At 36.4% G+C, this 20,400-nt stretch overlaps 1 non-coding gene across 1 annotated transcript; it reads left to right on the top strand.

The window, feature by feature from the left end:
- Positions 1-20,035: 20,035 nt before the first annotated feature.
- On the top strand, positions 20,036-20,142 carry LOC141721879 (small nucleolar RNA R71). Its single transcript, XR_012574922.1, has one exon. It is a non-coding gene; the product is annotated as a small nucleolar RNA R71 (small nucleolar RNA).
- Positions 20,143-20,400: the final 258 nt, after the last annotated feature.

The raw sequence follows: 20,400 nt of genomic DNA, 5'->3' as shown, positions 1-20,400 counted from the left end.
AATAAGGAAACGCGGATGGACTGAGGAGTCAAGAAAGTAAGAAATTAGGAAAATTGGATGAAGGAAGTGACCTTCAAGAATATGAAGTGTAAGACCGGTGGCTTGATACCCAAAAAGGGAGGCGCCAGGTATGAAAGATATCCCAACATTGAGATGACTGTTGAGATAAACAACAAAAGTAAATAAGGAATTATTAAGAAGAAGTTCACGTTAAACACGACCAATATCTTCCAGAACATCCTTGTTATCGTTACCTAATTTAGGCAATAAAAGCGGATAACCGTTGTTATCTTTTGGAGGCCATATTGATTGACCTCATTTTGAATACATATATTATTGTGAAATTCAGCATATACTATCGAGGTGGGAATAATTGAATAAGACACCCTTATCAGGGATATATGACTTGATTATCCATGGAAGGATGCATGTACCTTTTTAAAGGTGGAATTAAGGATAGAACATCGGTAATTTAAAATGAATCCTAGGGGAATACATAAAGGTTGGCATTTCACCCTTAATAGGGATAGTATGAGTTTTGACAGTATGAATTGGAAAGGATTAAGGCAATAACAACCTTTAAGAATCAGTGGAGAAATTTTTTCAGAAGTATATAGACAATGATTCTGGTATTAATAAATGGTATCTTGATATGCCCTATATCTAGGGAATACATGAGGAACGATTCAAGGATAACCTTAGAGGTTTTACAAGGAGAAAGGTAATATTCAAAATTCTCAAGAATAGAAATATTGATAAAGGAAATATGACGTAATTATAATGATGCCAAGTGGGGCACGTGTTAAACCACGAGAAAGTATGGATCGAACCAGTAAAGGTCGAAATTGTTCAGGGAAATTAGGACCGAAGATAAAAGATGTTCTAAGTATGATTGAGAGTCAGTCGTGACAGTGATTAACCTCTAAAGACTGAGATAATAACTTATAGAAAAATGATGATTTTTTTTACTCATCAGATTTTAAGGAAAACATCTTCACATAAGCAGTGATTGAAATGAGGTAGAAAATTTATATGGAGGTGGTTAAAATGACATTGAATGTAAGGAAATTTTACTATCAGGAAAGGCCAAAGAGGTGGCCGACACTTTAAAGGTAAGAGGATAATTATAGGCGCTTGTGCCAAAAGAATACAGTGATGATGGTTAAAGCTGTGAAGGTTGTATTATGCTTTAGAAGATTGACATTCCTTCTGATGACTGTGCAATACCCAACCGTAATAGTAGTTGGTAAAGGTTTAATTCGTGTAATCGCCATGAGCGGGCTATCCATCTTAGAAGGTACTATCTTGAGATAAGCCAGGACCATGTTTCAAAAAGGACTAGACGAACCTTTGAGTTAAGTCTTCTATTTAAGGCATATGATTAAGAATGGTATTAACCTGCTATCATTGCTTTGATTGAAACTCTTCTGCAATTTTATCTGCTTCATGTCATGAAAGTACGTCAGAATTTGGAGTGTTCTTCATGAATTATGAATGGTGATTATGTTAACTCTTTAGAAGAATTTGATACGATATGTATGGACTCCGTATGGTTAGCTATTAAGACTTCATGGAAAACGAATGACGACAATAGGTCAGTGGTGGACCATAGTAATGCAGCAATGATTCTGCGAGTAATGAGATGATTACAACCGTGAGAGTTGTATTGGAATGGATGTTGAGATTAAGTACCACTAATCGGGTCGTGGTGATATATAAGTCATCATTGATAGACTAATTAAGTCAATTATCTACCTATGATATATTTATTCTTTCTTATCAATAAAGAGTAGTATTATTATACGAAGAAGGTTGCGGTGTAGCAATGGATTCTAGTAACGATGATGTCCAGAATGAAATCCCATATTCGATTTTCGTTGTCGAGGGAGTTTCAAAGGTGATTGTTTATGAGCTCGAGCGAGAGCATGGGTCCATAGGACGATGGACGGAATAGTAAGTATTTAGGCATGTGAACTACGATGCTATAACACTTGATGTCGATATATATACGTATATGTTTTGTTCTCCTATGACAAACCTCTATAGTTCAGAGGTAGATTCCAAGCCAGATATTTTATGGCAATAATTTTTTTTTTACGAATATACAATTCTCTTCAGTTCGTTCTTTTCTCTTCTTTTCATTTCATGTAAGCTGAGAAGAACAACCCTTCCAGAAGGGGAGGTATTGCCGAATGACTATCTATCCGTGTGATAGAAGCCTAGTAGGATACCACATGTTGTTTAATTGCTTGTCAAGTACTAAAGGCTGGCCACCTTCTGTACTAACTATGCGATATAACAAGTGTTCATGATCATAGTGATCTCTCAACAAATTCGTTTACTTCTATATGATTGATCAAACTTTGGAAAATAGAAACAACTGATAAAGGAGTAGTAAAGTTATGGTGGTATTCGGAATGGAAACACATTCGTGCTACTAAGGTTGACGTGGTTATTAAAAGGTTATAGAAAGCTAACGAGCAAAAGTATAACCAGTATAATATTAGGAACGGAAGGTAGTAGCGATTACAAACTGGAAAAGAATGGGTATTGAGAAGCAAAAGCTCTAATGCTAAAAGCTATAATGAGAGTCTGTGCAAAAGACTTGAAAGAATTTGGAATGATCACTTAACACGGATTGAGTTTTCTTACGACAATAGATCATATGTCAGTATTGAGATATCGCCTTATGAGATCCTTGAGGGAAGACAGTGTCGATCTCCCTTATGTTAGGATGAAGTTGTAGAGCGCAAGATGCTCGGACCCGCAGTAGTCCAAAGGACCAAGGATATAATAGATCTAATCAGAGGACGGCTGGTAGTAGCCCAAGATGGACATAAGAAGTATGTTGATTTGACACGAAAGGATAAAAAATAGGAAGTAGGGGACCTAGTGTTTTTAAAGGTATCTCCTTGGAAACCCTTGGAAAGGATTGATGAGATTCGGAAAGAAAGGAAAGCTAAGTCCACAATTTGTCGGACCCTTGGATATACTAAAACATATTGGGAAGTTAGCATACGAGCTAGCCCTACCCCCGAACCTGTAGCAAGTTCATAACGTGTTCCACGTATCAATGTTAAGGAAGTGTAATTCGGATGCCAGATAAATAGGGGCATATGAGTGCATAGACATGCAACCCGACGTAACCTATATGGAGCAACCAGGAAGGGTTATAGAGTGATAAGGAACAAGTGCTTAGGAGAAGGGTTATCAAACTAGGCAGAGTTTGGTGGTAGGACCACAATGTGGGAAAATTTACTCGAGAGTTAGAAAGTGCAATGCTAAGAGAGTATCCCTACTCATTTTCTATCTGATTCCGGGACGGAATCCTTTTAAGAAGGGGAGACTGTAATAACCCCAATTTTTGGAATTTTTTTGAAACCCTTATGAATAGTGATTTTGTTGATTATGCTGAATAAGAAAAACTTTTCATGCCACACTATGTAGGGGTTCTGTTATTGATATTCTGAGATTTTATTAGTACTCTATATGGTATATAAGTGTGTGTAAAGATCGTCAGAATCCAATTCCGAACACTTTGATTTTTCCCGGAAATCCACTAGATACAGAAAGAATTGAGTATAAGGTAACATGATAAAAAGGATTTAAATTAAAGGATTATAAGAGAGGATCATAAAAGGAATATAATGTATTGAGAAAGGTTAAGGAAACCCAAGTAATAAGATCCCAGGTATGATCCCTCAAACGAGAAACGAGAACGAAAGTTAAGCGAACCGTATAATAGATCAGCGGTCATTAGGCAAACAATTAGGAGTTAATCAAGGAGGTTAGGGATGATGAGGTCATCCAACCAATAAGAAGAGGGCAAGTGAGGGAGAATGACATCACAAGGTGATATAAGCATGACATAAGGGGAAGGAGGTGTGGTTGATTTAAAACCACACAAAGTTCAAGGTTAAAAAGGTAATTAACCAAAAACAAATCAAAAGCAACCAAGCTAGGCAAAACAACTCACAAACACAAAAATCATTTCACTTCTTCATCAAGAAGCTCTCGGCTTTTCTCTTCATTTCAAGGAGGAAAATTCAAAATTCAAGTTCCAAGCTTCCTTAATTAGTAAGGTAATTATCTAATACTCCTTATGCATAGATATGGCTATCCTATAAGTTTAAGCCTCCAATTCATTCTCAATCTCTTCCAAGAAATCAATGAAGAAGATAATGAATAGTGATTTCAAGATTTTTAACTTGATTTTTCTTGTTTTTCCTTTAAGATCCAAGCATCCCTAAGACATCTCAAGGCTTCTTAAGGCTTCCTAGCTACTCACATCACTTCAAGGAAGGTATAACATCTCCAAACCCTAGCTTTACTTTGTATATTAGGATGATTTTGATTGTTATGGTAAAAGAGTAGCTCGATGCTTGCATGTTTAGAGTTTGGGTTGGAGTTGTAGTAAATTGGATGTTAAAATATTATTGATTAGTTAAAGGACTTAAGTATAGTTTTAAATTCATGTTTGAGAATAACATAAATTGGAGAACTTGAGGTGTTGGGGCTGTTGTATTATGGTATGGATGGATTTTGGTTGTATTAACTAATTGGGGTTGCTTGGTGGTTGATTTGGAATGGTATAAATTTGGGAAATCGCGTAAACATAGTCGTCGTAATGCCCGATTTACTTTAGACTGTTTTTGCTCTTAACATTAGGACCCGTGAACTCACTGATAGGTTTTGACCATTGCCATAATTAGATAGTTCATGTTACGAGCTTCATTTTGATATGTGGTTTGTTTGATTCCGATGTACGGGTTAGGAGAAACGGCCGTTTTAAGTAACGGCGTTTCGCAACCGAACCATTACCCCTCGCCTTACTTTGAAACATAGGTTAAAGATCTTAAACGACTAATTGGGGTATGAAACATTTATGTAAAGTGTATTAGGCAGTTGGTAAGGCACTCGCGAAAGAATCGCCTTAAACCCCTTAATGGTTAATTTATTAAAAATGATGGAGCCGAGGGTACTCGAGCGACTTAAGTGAATCGTTAAGCGCAAAAGCGAACGTTAGGGTCTAATTGGTTAAAATCTAGATTCTTAAGCGACTTTGGTTTAATTCCAACTTATATGTTGTTTATAGGTTACCAGACTCGTCCCAGGCCTTTTACCACCCCCAGTCGCTCAGGCAAGTTTTCTACCCGTATAACTGTTGTTGTGATGTATATGTGTATATGCATGATCTTGTGATAAATGCATATTTGTTATTAGCAAATTCTTGCGATATATTGGAGCATGTGATATGGTATATATGCATGCCTGTTTCGTATTCTTGATTTATATATCTGTTAGTTCAAATGCTTATTAGTTGCATAATACCTATGCTAGAGATAAGCAGTAGTTGCGTATACCCTGAGTATAGGGGACCCAAAGGTGAACCCTTTTCTAAAACCGGGAGTTGATGTTCCCGAGTATATGATATATATATATTTATATATATATATATTGATATGGTTTTTAAAAACTATTAATCGAATAAGGTTTATTCGATAAGTTTATATTATTTAATGAATATTATTTTGAATATTCATTCGAGGACTTATGACCCAGTTTATATTATTTAATGAATATTATTTCGAATATTCATTCGGGGATTATGACTCCGTTTATTTTATTAATAAATATTATTTTGAATATTCATTCGAGGGCTTATGACCCCGTTTATATTATTAATGAATATTATTTTGAATATTTATTCGAGGACTTATGACTCCGATTATTTACTAAGTAATATTCTTTATTTTATTAAAGAATAATGTTTCGATAATCAAACTTATTTTTGATTATTTAAATAAAGATAGTACTTTCGTATAAGTATATCTTTGGTTATTTAATACCCATTTCAAGTATGAGTTTAACACTTCTACTTCGATTATTTTATAGAGATTATCCTTTTGAGGAATATTATTATTTAAATAATAATATTCAGATATTTTCTAATATATTGGGACTGATTTATTTTAATAAATCAGCAGTACTCCAAACATTCTTAAAAATATTTTCGAGTCTTCAAATTGACTTTTAAAGTTTAGAGTGGATCCCAAAACTCGTTTTCAAATTTAAGATCTTCCTTTTGAAGGGGACTTGAATACTCATTCAAAAATCTAAAGGATCCGGCTCTGTGGTGTATTTTATATTCGCAACGAGGTTGCTGTTTTGATAAATGAATTGATTACTTACCCAACGTTCGGGAAGTAAGTACATCTATTTGAGTCGGCATAAGCAACATGGGCTCAGTGGGCGTCCATGAAAGTGTAAGTGGCTCAGTGGGAGTCCATCAAATGCGTAAGTGGCTGAGTGGCAGTCCAGCATAAGGTCCTATTGCGGCCAGGGTGATGACCAGTGGGGAATTCGTCCATCTACTAGTAGAAAAGGTTACTTATTGGTATCTTTTCCTGATCAGCAAGATATCAGGTTTATGCCAAGGTTTTCTCCTTTCCAAATTCATTGGATATTGCAACTCTGTTTATAATTTTCATAACAGAGGTTTTCAAGGAGTGTATGAAATGTATATATATAGGTGTATATATATATATTGGGACTTAATGAAGTATCTCGTAACTTCATTATTTATAACGATATTCAAAGATTGAATCTATTCAAATCTTGTCTTGTAGTCTCATCTATGTGATGAACTTTTGAAACTGATTATAACTTGAACGGAGGTAGTTCAAGTAGTATTCGGATATAAATATATTGGAGTATCTTGTAACTTCATCTTTTCAACTTATATCTGGTTAATGATTATCTTATGCATGACAAAGATTTTCACAAAAATGTTGAGACAAGGTTAGATATATGAGATCACCTTGCAACGATATTTTTATACAGTTATAAACTGGAACTCTGTGTATATTATACATGTCAGAGGATTTCAAGGATTGTGAAAAGTATATAGGTATATATATTACTGAATATTTTGCGACTTGGTCGCGTTAAGATATTAGCTTGGTTCATTTCTTCTTGACCAAGACTTTCATGAGTACTATGAGAATGCTCATATATAGTTAATCATTATACATATTATTTTGGTGGGCTTGTTGCTCACCCTTGCTTTCTTCTTTCATCACACAACAACAGATAGAAAAGATGAACAGGACCAAGCTGCCAATTCGCGAGCGGATAGGAAACGTTCCGCAGTTTCCTATAGGCGCTGATGTCGCTGTAGCTGAGGTAGGAACTACCAATAGGCTAGGCTTTCAACTTTTGATGTACCAGACTTATGTATCTTTATCAATTGTAATAATGGCAAAGAAATGTAAATCTATTCAGAAACCCTTTTAAGGTGTAATGGCATATAATTTTGGAATAAAATGACTCGTGTTATTTTTGGATATTCATCTCTGAGACTATAACTTCAAAGACCAATCTTTCCTTGATGGACATACCACTATGTGCTTGATCTCTCTGTTAGATAACTCAGCTTGACCATTTGTCTGAGGATGATAAGCCGTAACGATGCGATAATTCACATTATACCTTTTCATCATAGCAGTGAACTTGCGATTGCAAAAATGCGACCCCTCATCACAGATTATGACTCTTGGAGTTCCAAATCTTGTGAATATTTGCTTGTGAAGAAAATTAAGCACCACTTTCGCATCATTTGTTGGCAACGCCTTAACTTTAACCCATTTCGACATATAATCAACTACCAACAAGATATACTGATTCTTACAAGATGAGACAAATGTCCCCATGAAGTCAATTCCCCAAACGAACTGATGAGCATTAAGAGGCATCTCATCCGATTTAGACATATTGCCCACTTGTTGACATCAATCACATTTCGAAACGAACTGATAAGCATCTTTAAACAATGTTGGCCAAAAGAAACCTGCTTGAAGAACACGAGCTGCTGTCTTTTCTCCACCATAATGTCCTCCATAAGCCGTTGAGTGGCAATCTCGCAAGATCCCCCCTGTTTCGCTTTAAGGAATACATCTCCTGATGATTTGGTCAGCTCTCTGGCGAAAAAGAAACGGCTCATCCCACATATACCACTTCACCTCATGAAAAAACTTCTTCCTTTGAGCATAAGATAAATCAGGAGGCATACTATTACTCACAAGATAGTTCACAATGTCTGCAAACCACGTTTCTTCTTCTTGCACTCTAAACAGTTGCTCGTCGAGAAAAGACTCATTTATCAATATCTTATCCAATGAAGTAACATTAGGATTCTCTAAACGCGAGAGATGATCAGCAACTTGATTTTCAGTTTCTTTTCTGTCCCTGATCTCTAATTCAAATTCTTGGAGCAAAAGAACCCATCGAATCAATCTAGGTTTCGAGTCCTTCTTTGAGATGAGATATCGAATGGCGGCGTGATCAGTGAAAACTGTCACCTTAGTCCCAAGTAGATAAGATCAAAATTTCTCAAAACCGTAGACAATAGCCAAAAGTTCTTTCTCCGTAGTAGTATAATTCAGTTGAGCACCATTTAGAGTCTTACTAGTGTAGTAGACTACATGAAATATATTGTTCTTTCTCTTCCCAAGAACTGCTCTAACTGCATAGTCACTCGCATCATACATTATCTCAAAAGGCTCATTCCAATTAGGTACAGTTATGGCAGGTGCCGTGATTAAACTCTTCTTCAATATCTCAAAAGCTGCAAGGCACTCGTCATCGAATTTAAAAGGAACATCTTTCTCTAATAGACTCCACAAAGGCTTTGAAATTTTTGAGAAGTCCTTGATGAAACCCCTGTAGAAACCCGCATGACCAAGAAAACTGCGAATCCCCTTGACAAGAATTGGTGGATGAAGATTCTCAATGACCTCCACCTTGGCCTTGTCCACCTCTAGACCCTTATTAGAAATCTTGTGCCCGAGAATAATGCCTTGACACATCATAAAATGACATTTCTCTAAATTGAGAACCAGATTGGTCTCAACACACCTCTTGAGAACGTGTCCAAGATTCTGCAAGTATTCATCAAAAGAATCGCCAAAGACTGAGAAGTCGTCCATGAACACCTCCACATTCTGGACAATCATGTTAGAAAAGATGGCCATCATACATATCTAAAATGTGGCCGGTGCACCACACAGACCAAAAGAAACTCGTCTGAAGGCGAAAGTACCAAATGGACAAGTGAACGTATTTTCTCCTGATCTTCTGGAGCGATACAAATCTGATTGTAACCCGAATAGCCATCCATAAGACAGTAATACTCATGACCGGCCAACATGTCAAGCATCTGATCAATGAAGGGAAATGGGAAATGGTACTTCCTAGTGGCTTTGTTCAGCTTCCAACAGTCCATGTAGACTCTCCACCCCGTGACTGTCCGTGTAGGAATAAGCTCATTCTTCTCATTTGCTACCACAGTAATTCCACCTTTCTTTGGCACACATTGAACAGGGCTTACCCGCGAACTGTTAGAGATAAGATAGATGATCCCTGCATCTAGCCACTTCAGAATTTCCTTCTTCACTACTTCCTTCATGATAGAATTAAGTCATCTTTGATGTTCGACTGTAGGCTTGCTACCTTCCACTAACATAATTTTATGCATACAGTAAGAAGGGCTGATCCCCTTGATATATGGTATAGTCCATCCAATTGCCGACTTGAACTCTCTCAAGATCCTCAAAAGCTTTTCTTCATCACTACCTAAAAGGTCAGATGTAATAATAACAGGCAGAGTAGATGTATCACCTAAAAATGTATACCTCAAATGTTCAGGTAAAGGCTTAAGCTCAAGAGATGGAGCTTCCTCAATAGAAGGCTTGAGGCGTTCAGGAGCTTTGTTCAATTCCTCCATTCCAAGAGATTCAAAAGGCATATCAAACTTCCTTTTCCAGGGAGAAGATTGAAAGAGATGTGTCCTAAGTCCAATCATGTATGATGATTTAGGAATAACTTTTATATAATCTGTTTTGATTTCATTGATATTAATAAAAGACTTGTTTTGGTTTTATTGCGGGCTTTATCTATTTAAGTGTTTAAATAAGATATACCATAGTTTAGAGTAAAGCTTTTTATGGATTATGATGAGATCATAATAATGAGACCTAAAAAGATGATAACTCTAAACTTAAATATTTCCTGGTCGTAGGATTACTAACTGGTAATTAGTAATCCGCAAAGATCGGTACATACTATGCTTGCTTCATTATGAAGGATGTATGTTGTCATAGACATTTGTGTGGTGACACTATAGCTAGTATGTAGGTGCTTATTATAGAATAAGTTCACTGAACATGACTCACACAGCTGAACAACTGATGGAGTTCACTCACGTGTCAGCAGTTGTTCACATAGTGATAGTTGTACAAGTATACTTAGACTTGAGGTCATCATAGTCATCTTGTGTACACTGAACTATGCTTTGGTTTAGTTCTTAGTCTCCAGGGACAATTATAAGGGCTCTACTGGGTATAGGAATTTGTACACGAAGATAGTGTATGATCAATAAAGGATCTACCCCTTCCAGTGAAGGAAGAGAATGTTCAATGCTGATCCACTTACGCTAGTTCAGGAATCTCTGGCCAGAGTGAATGAAATTAGAAAGGAGTTTCTAATTTACATTAAATAAAACTAAGCATAGTGAATGGGAAAGCAAATGATTAAATAAGATAGGCTTGACACAAGTTCCATGCCTTGTATTTAATCGTGACATTGCAGGGTAGAAGGAATTGATTGTAAGGTAACTACTCACTGAATAGGTTCTTGGTATTCTAAGCAGTGAATTCGTATTATCCGGATAGTCGCGATATGCTGAGAAGTATCCCTCATGATGTAGAATATTAATTAATCATATTTAATGAATTAGAAAATTTATATAAATAATGATAAAATAGTTTTATTATTATTTATTTCTACTACCGGCTTAATATTGAACCTACAGGGTCACACCATAAAAGAGAATGATTGAATGGTGGATGAATTAATTAATAATGGCTAGTAATTATTTATTTGTGAAATAAATAATTAATTAGCAGATTTAATAATTGATTAAATGAGATTTAATTAATTCTTAATATTATTAATTAAGAATTTAATTTTGGAAATTAAATCAAGTGAGAGAATTATTTTTCTAAAGTGTTTAGAAAAGGGATTAATGATTAAAAGGTGTTTTAATTATTAGTTAATTGGTTAATAAGAATAATCAATTAAAGGGTTAATAATAATAATATTTTATGGAAAATTTTCAGCTGAAAATTTTGCCTATAAATATACTATTATAAACCCTATTTGCCTCAACCCAAATAATTAACCCTAATTCTAAAGTAGAACAAGAGGGAGGCAACTAATTCTCTCAACCTCTTCCTCCTCCATCACATTGTACTCTTGGTGGATATCGGTGGAGTGCTTCACACTTAAGGAGCAGCTGCTAGGGATTTCCGTTCATCGTTCTTGGATCGCTATTAAAGACCTCCATCTTTCCATTAACGTAAAGCTTCTTAAGGTAAACATACTGAACTACGAATTAAATATTATTTTTCGCATGGATCCTGCGGAGGGTTTCGTTTTTTTAAGATTTAAATTTACGTTTTCATTGCGTTTATGTGCTAAAAACCCTTCAATGGTATTAGAGCTACTTGCGAAAAGTTTTAATTCGTTTATGTGTTTAACTGTTTACGATATATGAGCATGTACGTGATTCGCATGATTTGATGTTGATATAATATGCTTATATATGTATGGTTTTGAATATATGATATTCATGTGAGTTGTATAATCATAAGATGATTATGTAATCTGTATATATACTGATATATACATGATTTATGTTTGTTCTAATTATGAGAATCATATTAGATACGGATTCTGAATTGGCTGCTGCAGATTTGCTGAAATCTGGGTATGGTGTCCGATTTACGTAAACGAATACCCTATTCCATAGATAAACGAGCGTCTGAATAAAACTGATAGCTATAGCTATCAACGACTCGTCTATAAGGCGTTTGACGTCGTTAACTGCCCGTAAACAGTGATTCTTGTTTTTCTGATTTGATTCTGATTTTTCTGATTTTTGTCATATTTTTTTTATGATTAGATCATGGATAATATGATATGTTAAGATCAGATTATGTGTTTTAGCATGCTTTTATGTGTTGTATGAGCATAGTGGATGGTTATGGCTTTCGACATTAGTGTAATGGTTTTGGTTTTGGTTTTAAATACGACATGCCTGTCGTCAATCTTTGTAATCATAAATCTCAAATGTAACTCGAGTTATTCTTGTAAGTTCATTAGATTAGTTTTACTTTCAATCTATGTAATGTAATTGAAGACTCAAGAAGGCTACCCAATGGAGGTGATACAAAGAAGAAGACGAGGCATACAAGAAGTCTAAAAAAAGAAGAAGACTTATGTAATAAGTAGTTGGATTTATTTTCATCACCATATTAGATTGACCTTGATCTTTATCATGAGCTTGATAAAGATCACATAGGATGGGGCCATAACCAAACACATTTACTTTATTGCACTTTACATTTACTTGTTTATTTAATTTTATATATGAGATATATGCCTATGTTTACCATGCGATGATAGATTTAGGTGAACTTAAATCAATATAAGGCGTGCTCTAGAAAATCTAGAATAGGAATCGTTTCTTGCCTTAACAATAAATATTATGAATACGATCATGAGATTCTTGTGTTTATGAAACACGTAATTGAATATGAATTTTCAATATTGAGAGAAAGGATGATTCTGTCAACAACAGATTTCTATCTGTAAGAAAGGGTTATTAAGTGACGCCTCTTGACAATGCTCCACCCGATCTGGGAATCATCTGATTATCGATTATTGATTTGAAATATGTAATTTAAAAAGAATCTCTTTATAGTATGATTATGATTGTAACATAATATAATCCCTCTAAAATTAAATAATATCAAGTAGTAATTGGCCAATGACACAACGGGCTTATGTCGGTCATAGCCTTCCAACAAGGTAGAAAGTGGTTCTTATTTTTAAATCATTGTTGTTTCGTGCTACAGCCGAGGGCTTTGATTTCGAAATAAGAAATACTTGACTATTACATAGAGATGTGTACATTGAATTAGAATCTAAAGGTCGGTACGTGCTACAGCCGTGGGCCGTTGGAGATTGATTCAAGTGTATGAAATGTTGGGTTAGACTTGACTTAGAAAATTGAGTTTGTCGTGCCACAGCCGTGACTCAATTATTTAAGAGGCTAAACTTATATTAGGGAATAACATAAGATGTAATTGACAAGATTTATCTGCCTATTGAACATCATATGACGTTTCGTGCTACAGCCGAGGTTGTGTGATGGAATGTAGGATCCCACTAGCATTATGAATGCTTAATTTTCACTTAGGGGTTGTATAAATTAGATAAACTAGTGGGAGCCACTTATGAATAAAGACCTGATTCATATAGTGTCTTGAAATGAAATTGAATATTTGCTAAGTGTTGTTATGTGTTCATCATTTACAGATTTACTATATTCGTTATGTCTTCTGCACTATCACTCCGGAGTATACTAGATGCTCACAAGTTGACTGGTCCTAATTTTGCTGACTGGCTTCGAAACTTGAGAATTGTTCTCAGGGTTGAGAAGCCGGAATATGTGCTTGACTCACCTAAGCCTACTGAACCTGCTAGCGATGCACATAATGATGAACATGTTATGTATCGTAAGTGGATAGATGATGCAAATGTTGCTCAATGCATCATGCTAGCTTCCATGAACATTGAGCTACAGAAGCAACATGAGCATATGGATGCTCACACTATCCTTATGCATCTACAAGAGTTGTATGATGTGGCAGGAAGGACAGCTCGATATGAGATATCGAAGGAACTGTTTGGTTGTAGGATGTCTGAGGGATCATCTGTGAATGACCATGTACTTAAGATGATCAATTTGATTGAACGTCTTGGACACTTGGTTTTGCCATGGATGGGGAGCTGAGCCAAAACTTGGTCTTGCAATCACTTCTGAGTTCGTTCTCGCAGTTTGTTGTGAACTTTCACATGAATAAGCTGGATATCAGCCTGCCTGAACTCCACAACATGTTGAAGACTGCAGAATCGAATTTCCCCCCTAAGAAGAGTTCTGTTCTTCTAATTGGTGAAGGTTCCAATCCCAAGAAAAGGAAGAAGAACCCTTCCAAGAAGAAGAAAGTAGGTGAGAAAAAGCCGGTTCCACCAAAAGCTGAAGACCCCAAGAGCAAACCTATTTGCTTTCACTATAACAAGGTGGGGCACTGGAAGAGGAACTGCAAGGTTTACCTTGCAGAATTAAAGAAGAAGAAGGGTAGTGAGACTACCGCTTCTGATTCAGGTATGTTCATGATCGAAGTTAATATGTCACTAAGTCAAATTTCTACTTGGGTATTAGATACCGCCTGTGGTTCTCATATTTGCAATTCATTGCAGGGACTAAGGAGAAGTAGGACTCTTGAAGAAGAGGAGGTGATTCTATGGATGGGAAATGGAGCAAGAGTTGCTGCTGAAGCTGTAGGATCATTTCATTTACATATGCCTACGGGCAAGACTATTGTTCTAAATAATTGTTATTTTGTTCCCTCGGTTGTGATGAATATTATTTCTATTCCATGTTAGACTTGGATGGATTTTCGTTTTTTATTCAGAATAATAAATGTTCAATTCTTAGAGATAACGTTCTTTATGGAAGTGGTATTTTAAACAATGGTCTGTATGTATGTGGCGTAGAGAATAATTTACTACAAATTGAACATACTAATAAAAGAAAAAGGGATGATGAAAATCTCACTTTCTTGTGACACTGCGGACTTGGTCATATTAGTAAAAATAGACTGCGGACATTGCATAAGGAAGGGTTACTTGACCCCTTTGATTTTGAATCATGTCCTACATGCGAGTCTTGTTTATTGGGTAAAATGACCCAATCTCCATTTAGTGGACATGGAGAGAGGGCTGCAGATTTGCTAGGATTGATACACACAGATGTATGTGGGCCAATGTCTACGCAAGCCATGGATGGATTTTCTTACTTCATTGCTTTCATAGATGATCGATCTAGATTCAGATATGTGTATTTGATGAAACACAAGTCTGAAGCCTTTGAAAAGTTCAAAGAATATAAGTATGAAGTGGAGAAACAAACCAAACATAGTATTATAACTCTTCGATCAGATCGAGGTGGTGAATACTTGAATGGAGAGTTTCTAGCTTATCTCAAAGAAAATGGTATAGTCTCCCAGTGGACTCCTCCATATACTCCACAGTTGAATGGGGTATCTGAAAGGAGAAATCGAACTTTGTTAGACATGGTTAAGTCCATGATGAGCTATGCGAATCTTCCAGTATTCCTGTGGGGTTATGCATTGGAAACCTCGGCATATTTACTGAATAAGGTACCTTCCAAATCTGTTCCTCAAACTCCATATGAGATATGGAAAGAAAGGAAACCGAGTCTTAAACACGTTAAGATTTGGGGATGTCCAGCTTATGTCAAGAAAGTTGACCCAGATAAGCTGGAATCTCGATCTGTAAAATGTAATTTTGTGAGATATCCTAAAGAGACTTTAGGGTATTACTTTTACACCGATCATCGGGTGTTTGTCTCCAGACATGCTACCTTCTTGGAAAAGCAGTTTATCCTTGAAGGAAATAGTGGGAGAAAAATTGAACTTGATGAAGTTCAAGAAGCACAAACTACTACGGATCAAGTGGAAACACCTATTCAGACTGAACAACCTTCTGTGGAACAGCCCATTCGTAGGTCAGGGAGAGTGTCTCGCCAACCTGAGAGGTATTATGGCCTTGTCATTGAGAATGACAATGAGTTGTCAATCATTGATGATGACGACCCTGTGACCTATAATGAGGCTATGAGTAGTGTTGACTCAGAAAAATGGCATAGTGCCATGAAATCCGAAATGGAATCTGTGTATACCAACCAAGTATGGACTCTGGTTGAGGCGCCTGAAGGTGTTAAGCCTATTGGGTGCAAGTGGGTATACAAAAGAAAGATTGGAGCAGATGGGCAGGTGGAGACCTATAAGGCCAGGCTTGTGGCAAAAGGATTCAGACAAAGGCAAGGGATTGACTTTGATGAAACTTTTTTTGCCTGTAGCCCTGTTAAAATCAATTTGAATTGTGCTTGCGATTGCTACTTACTACGACTATGAGATCTGGCAAATGGACGTGAAAACGGCCTTCCTCAATGGGAAACTTGAAGAGGAAGTGTATATGACACAGCCAGAGGGTTTTCTTTCCAAGGGAAATGAACACCTAGTGTTTAAGATGCTACGAACCATATATGGTTTAAAGCAAGCTTCTCGTAGATGGAACATCCATTTTGATGAGACAATCAAAGAGTTTGGTTTTATCAAAAACATATATGAACCATGTGTCTACAAGAAGGTTAGTGGGAGCGCGGTAACATTTCTTGTATTGTATGTGGATGAGATACTTCTTATAAGAAATGTTTTGTGACGCTTTCATCTGATTAGGGAGATTGTTGAAAGAGGAGAAGTCAACGTCAAGAGAGTTGACACACATAACAATATAGCAGACCCTTTAACAAAGCCACTTTCTCAAAGTCACTTTAATCGTCATAAAGACAAGATGGGTATTAGATACCAGAGTGATTGGCTTTAGTACAAGTGGGAGATTGAAAGAGATGTGTCCTAAGTCCAATCATGTATGATGATTTAGGAATAACTTTTATGTAATCTGTTTTTATTTCATTGATATTAATAAAAGACTTGTTTTGGTTTTATTGCGGGCTTTATCTATTTAAGTGTTTAAATAAGATATACCATAGTTTAGAGTAAAGCTTTTTATGGATTGATGAGATCATAATAATGAGACCTAAAAAGATGATAACTCTAAATTAAATATTTCCTGGTCGTAGGATTACTAACTGGTAATTAGTAATCCGCAAAGATCGGTACATACTATGCTTGCTTCATTATGAAGGATGTCTGTTCTCATAGATATTTGTGTGGTGACACTATAGCTAGTATGTAGGTGCTTATTATAGAATAAGTTCACTGAACATGACTCACACAGCTGAAAAACTGATGGAGTTCACTCACGTGTCAGCAGTTGTTCACATAGTGATAGTTGTGCAAGTATCCTTAGACTTGAGGTCATCATAGTCATCTTGTGTACACTGAACTATGCTTTGGTTTAGTTCTTAGTCTCCAGGGACAATTATAAGGGCTCTACTTGGTATAGGAATTTGTACACGAAGATAGTGTATGATCAATAAAGGATCTACCCCTTCCAGTGAAGGAAGAGAATGTTCAATGTTGATCCACTTATGCTAGTTCAGGAATCTCTGGCCAGAGTGAATGAAATTAGAAAGGAGTTTCTAATTTACATTAAATAAAACTAAGCATAGTGAATGGGAAATTAAATGATTAAATAAGATAGGCTTGACACAAGTTCCATGCCTTGTATTTAATCATGACATTGCAGGGTAGAAGGAATTGATTGTACGGTAACTACTCACTGAATAGGTTCTTGGTATTCTAAGCAGTGAATTCGTATTATTCGGATAGTCGCGATATGCTGAGAAGTATCCATCACGATGTAGAATATTAATTAATCATATTTAATGAATTAGAGAATTTATATAAATAATGATAAAATAGTTTTATTATTATTTATTTCTACTACCGGCTTAATATTGAACCTACAGGGTCACACCATAAAAGAGAATGATTGAATGGTGGATGAATTAATTAATAATGGCTGGTAATTATTTATTTATGAAATAAATAATTAATTAACAGATTTAATAATTGATTAAATGAGATTTAATTAATTCTTAATATTATTAATTAAGAATTTAATTTTGGAAATTAAATCAAGTGAGAGAATTATTTTTCTAAAGTGTTTAGAAAAGGGATTAATGATTAAAAGGTGTTTTAATTATTAGTTAATTGGTTAATAAGAATAATCAATTAAAGGGTTAATAATAATAATATTTTATGGAAAATTTTCAGCTGAAAATTTTGCCTATAAATATACTATTATAAACCTTATTTGCCTCAACCCAAATAATTAACCCTAATTCTAAAGTAGAACAAGAGCGAGGCAACTAATTCGCTCAACCTCTTCCTCCTCCATCACATTGTACTCTTGGTGGATACCGGTGGAGTGCTTCACACTTGATGAGCAGCTGCTAGGGATTTCCGTTCATCGTTCTTGGATCGCTATTAAAGACCTCCATCTTTTCATTAACGTAAAGCTTCTTAAGGTAAACATACTGAACTCCGGATTAAATATTATTTTTCGCATGGATCCTGCGGAGGGTTTCATTTTTTTTAAGATTTAAATTTACGTTTTCGTTGCGTTTATGTGCTAAAAACCCTTCAAAGCATTCAAATACTGCAATTGCTCTTCACCTTCTTCATTTTTACTGTCTAAATTCCCCAATAAGGCTTTTTCTAAGGCATCAGACCTTAGTAATTGATCAAGTTCCGATGTGACCACCGAATCGACCAACTCCACTTTTAAGCACTCCTCATTATCAGTAGGAAATTTCATAGCATTAAAAGTAACATCCTGATCCAGCACTCGCATTGTAAGCTCACCCTTCTGCACATCGATCAAGGTTCGGCCAGTTGCCAAGAAAGGTCTTCCCAAGATTATGAGAATCTTCTTATTCTCCTCGAAATCAAGAATTATAAAATCAGCAGGAAAGATGAGTTTATCAATATTGACAAAGACATCCTCCACAATACCTCGCGGATATGTAATAGAACGGTCGGCCAACTGCAAAGTCATATAAGTTGGTTTGGGATCAGGTAAATCCAACTGCTTAAAGATTGACAAATGCATCAGATTGATGCTAGCTCCCAAGTCACATAGGCATTTGTCAAAAGATACTTTTCCAATAGTACATGGAATAGTGAAGCTTCCTGGATCTTTAAGCTTTGGAGGCAACTTCTGCTGCAGCACAGCACTGCATTCCTCCGTGAGAGCAACAGTCTCTAAATCATCTAGCTTCACCTTCCGAGATATAATACCTTTCATAAACTTTCCATAACTAGGCATCTTCTCGAGAGTCTCAGTGAAAGGTATGTTGATATGAAGTTTCTTGAACACCTCCAGAAACTTCTCTAATTGCTTGTCCAGCATTTTCTTCTGCAGCCACTTAGGAAAAGGCGGTGGAGGATAGATCTATTTCTCCCCTGTATTACCCTCAGGCGGAGTGTGCTCAATATTAGTCTTCCTTGGTTCCACTTCTTCAACCTGCTGCTTTGCTTCTTTCTCAGCCCCAACTTCTTCAGTCAACTCTAGAGTTTGTTCGGGGTTCGCAACCTTCCCAGACCTCAAACAGATTGCCTTTACCTGCTCCTTAGCTTCCTTCTTTCCTGGCACTTCAGTGTCACTAGGCAATGTACCATGTTGACGATTTAGCAAGGCATTGGCAATTTGCCCAATCTGAATTTCCAAGGTCTTGATAGAAATAGCTTGACTCTTGCACATAAGCTTCAACTCCTCTAATTCAGATTTTTCATTAGCTGATTGCAGCTGGAGTTGTTGTCTTGGTGCATACTGCGGTTTCTGAAAACTAGGGGGGTTGTACTACTTAGTTGGATACTGCTGATAAGGCTGTTGAACCGTATTCTGAGCGTTGCTCCAACTGAAATTAGGATGATTGCGGTTGTTAGGATGATAGGTGGCTAGCACAAGTTGCTGCGATCGCTGGAAGTTGCTCACGAACTGATCTGATTCACTAGAAATTACGCACTGATCAGTCTCATGGGCACTAGCATAAAACTCACAGACAATAGTGATTTGATTAACTCCATAATTAGCCAAAGTGTCCACCTTCATTGTTAAAGCCTTAAGTTGCGCATCAATAGCAGTTGCTATGTCCAACTTTAGAATTCCTGCTACTTTTCCCTGAGTCAGTCTCTGGGAAGGATTCTGGTACTCATTAACAGCCGTCATTTTAATAAGTTCATAGGCTTCATCGTAGCTTTTAGCCCACAAGGCTCCTCCTGATGTTACATCAAACATGGGCCTAGAAGTAGGACCCAATCCATTGTAGAAGCATTTAATAATCATCCAATCAGGCATGCTATGGTGTGGGAACTTCCTTAGCATCTCCTTATATCGATCCCAAGCCTCACACAGAGATTCTCCAGTTTGCTGCGCGAACTGGGTAAGAGCATTCCTGATTATTGCAGTCTTCGCCATGGGGAAGAATTTAGTGAGAAACTTTTGAGCAAGATCTTCCCAAGTTGTGATAGACCCTAGTAGTAGAGAGTGTAACCATCACTTAACTTAGTCCCTCAGAGAGAATGGGAAGAGTCGTAGCTTGATAGCATCTTCAGTCACATCATTGAATTTGAAAGTGTCGCAGATCTCGAAGAAATCCCTGATGTGCATGTTGGGGTCTTCAGTGGGAGAACCCCCAAACTGAACTGAGTTCTGTATCAT

This window comes from Apium graveolens, chromosome 4, assembly GCF_009905375.1.
Source record: "Apium graveolens cultivar Ventura chromosome 4, ASM990537v1, whole genome shotgun sequence".
In the NCBI taxonomy this organism is placed as follows: Eukaryota; Viridiplantae; Streptophyta; class Magnoliopsida; order Apiales; family Apiaceae; genus Apium; species Apium graveolens.
This window is presented reverse-complemented; position numbering and strand designations above follow the sequence as displayed.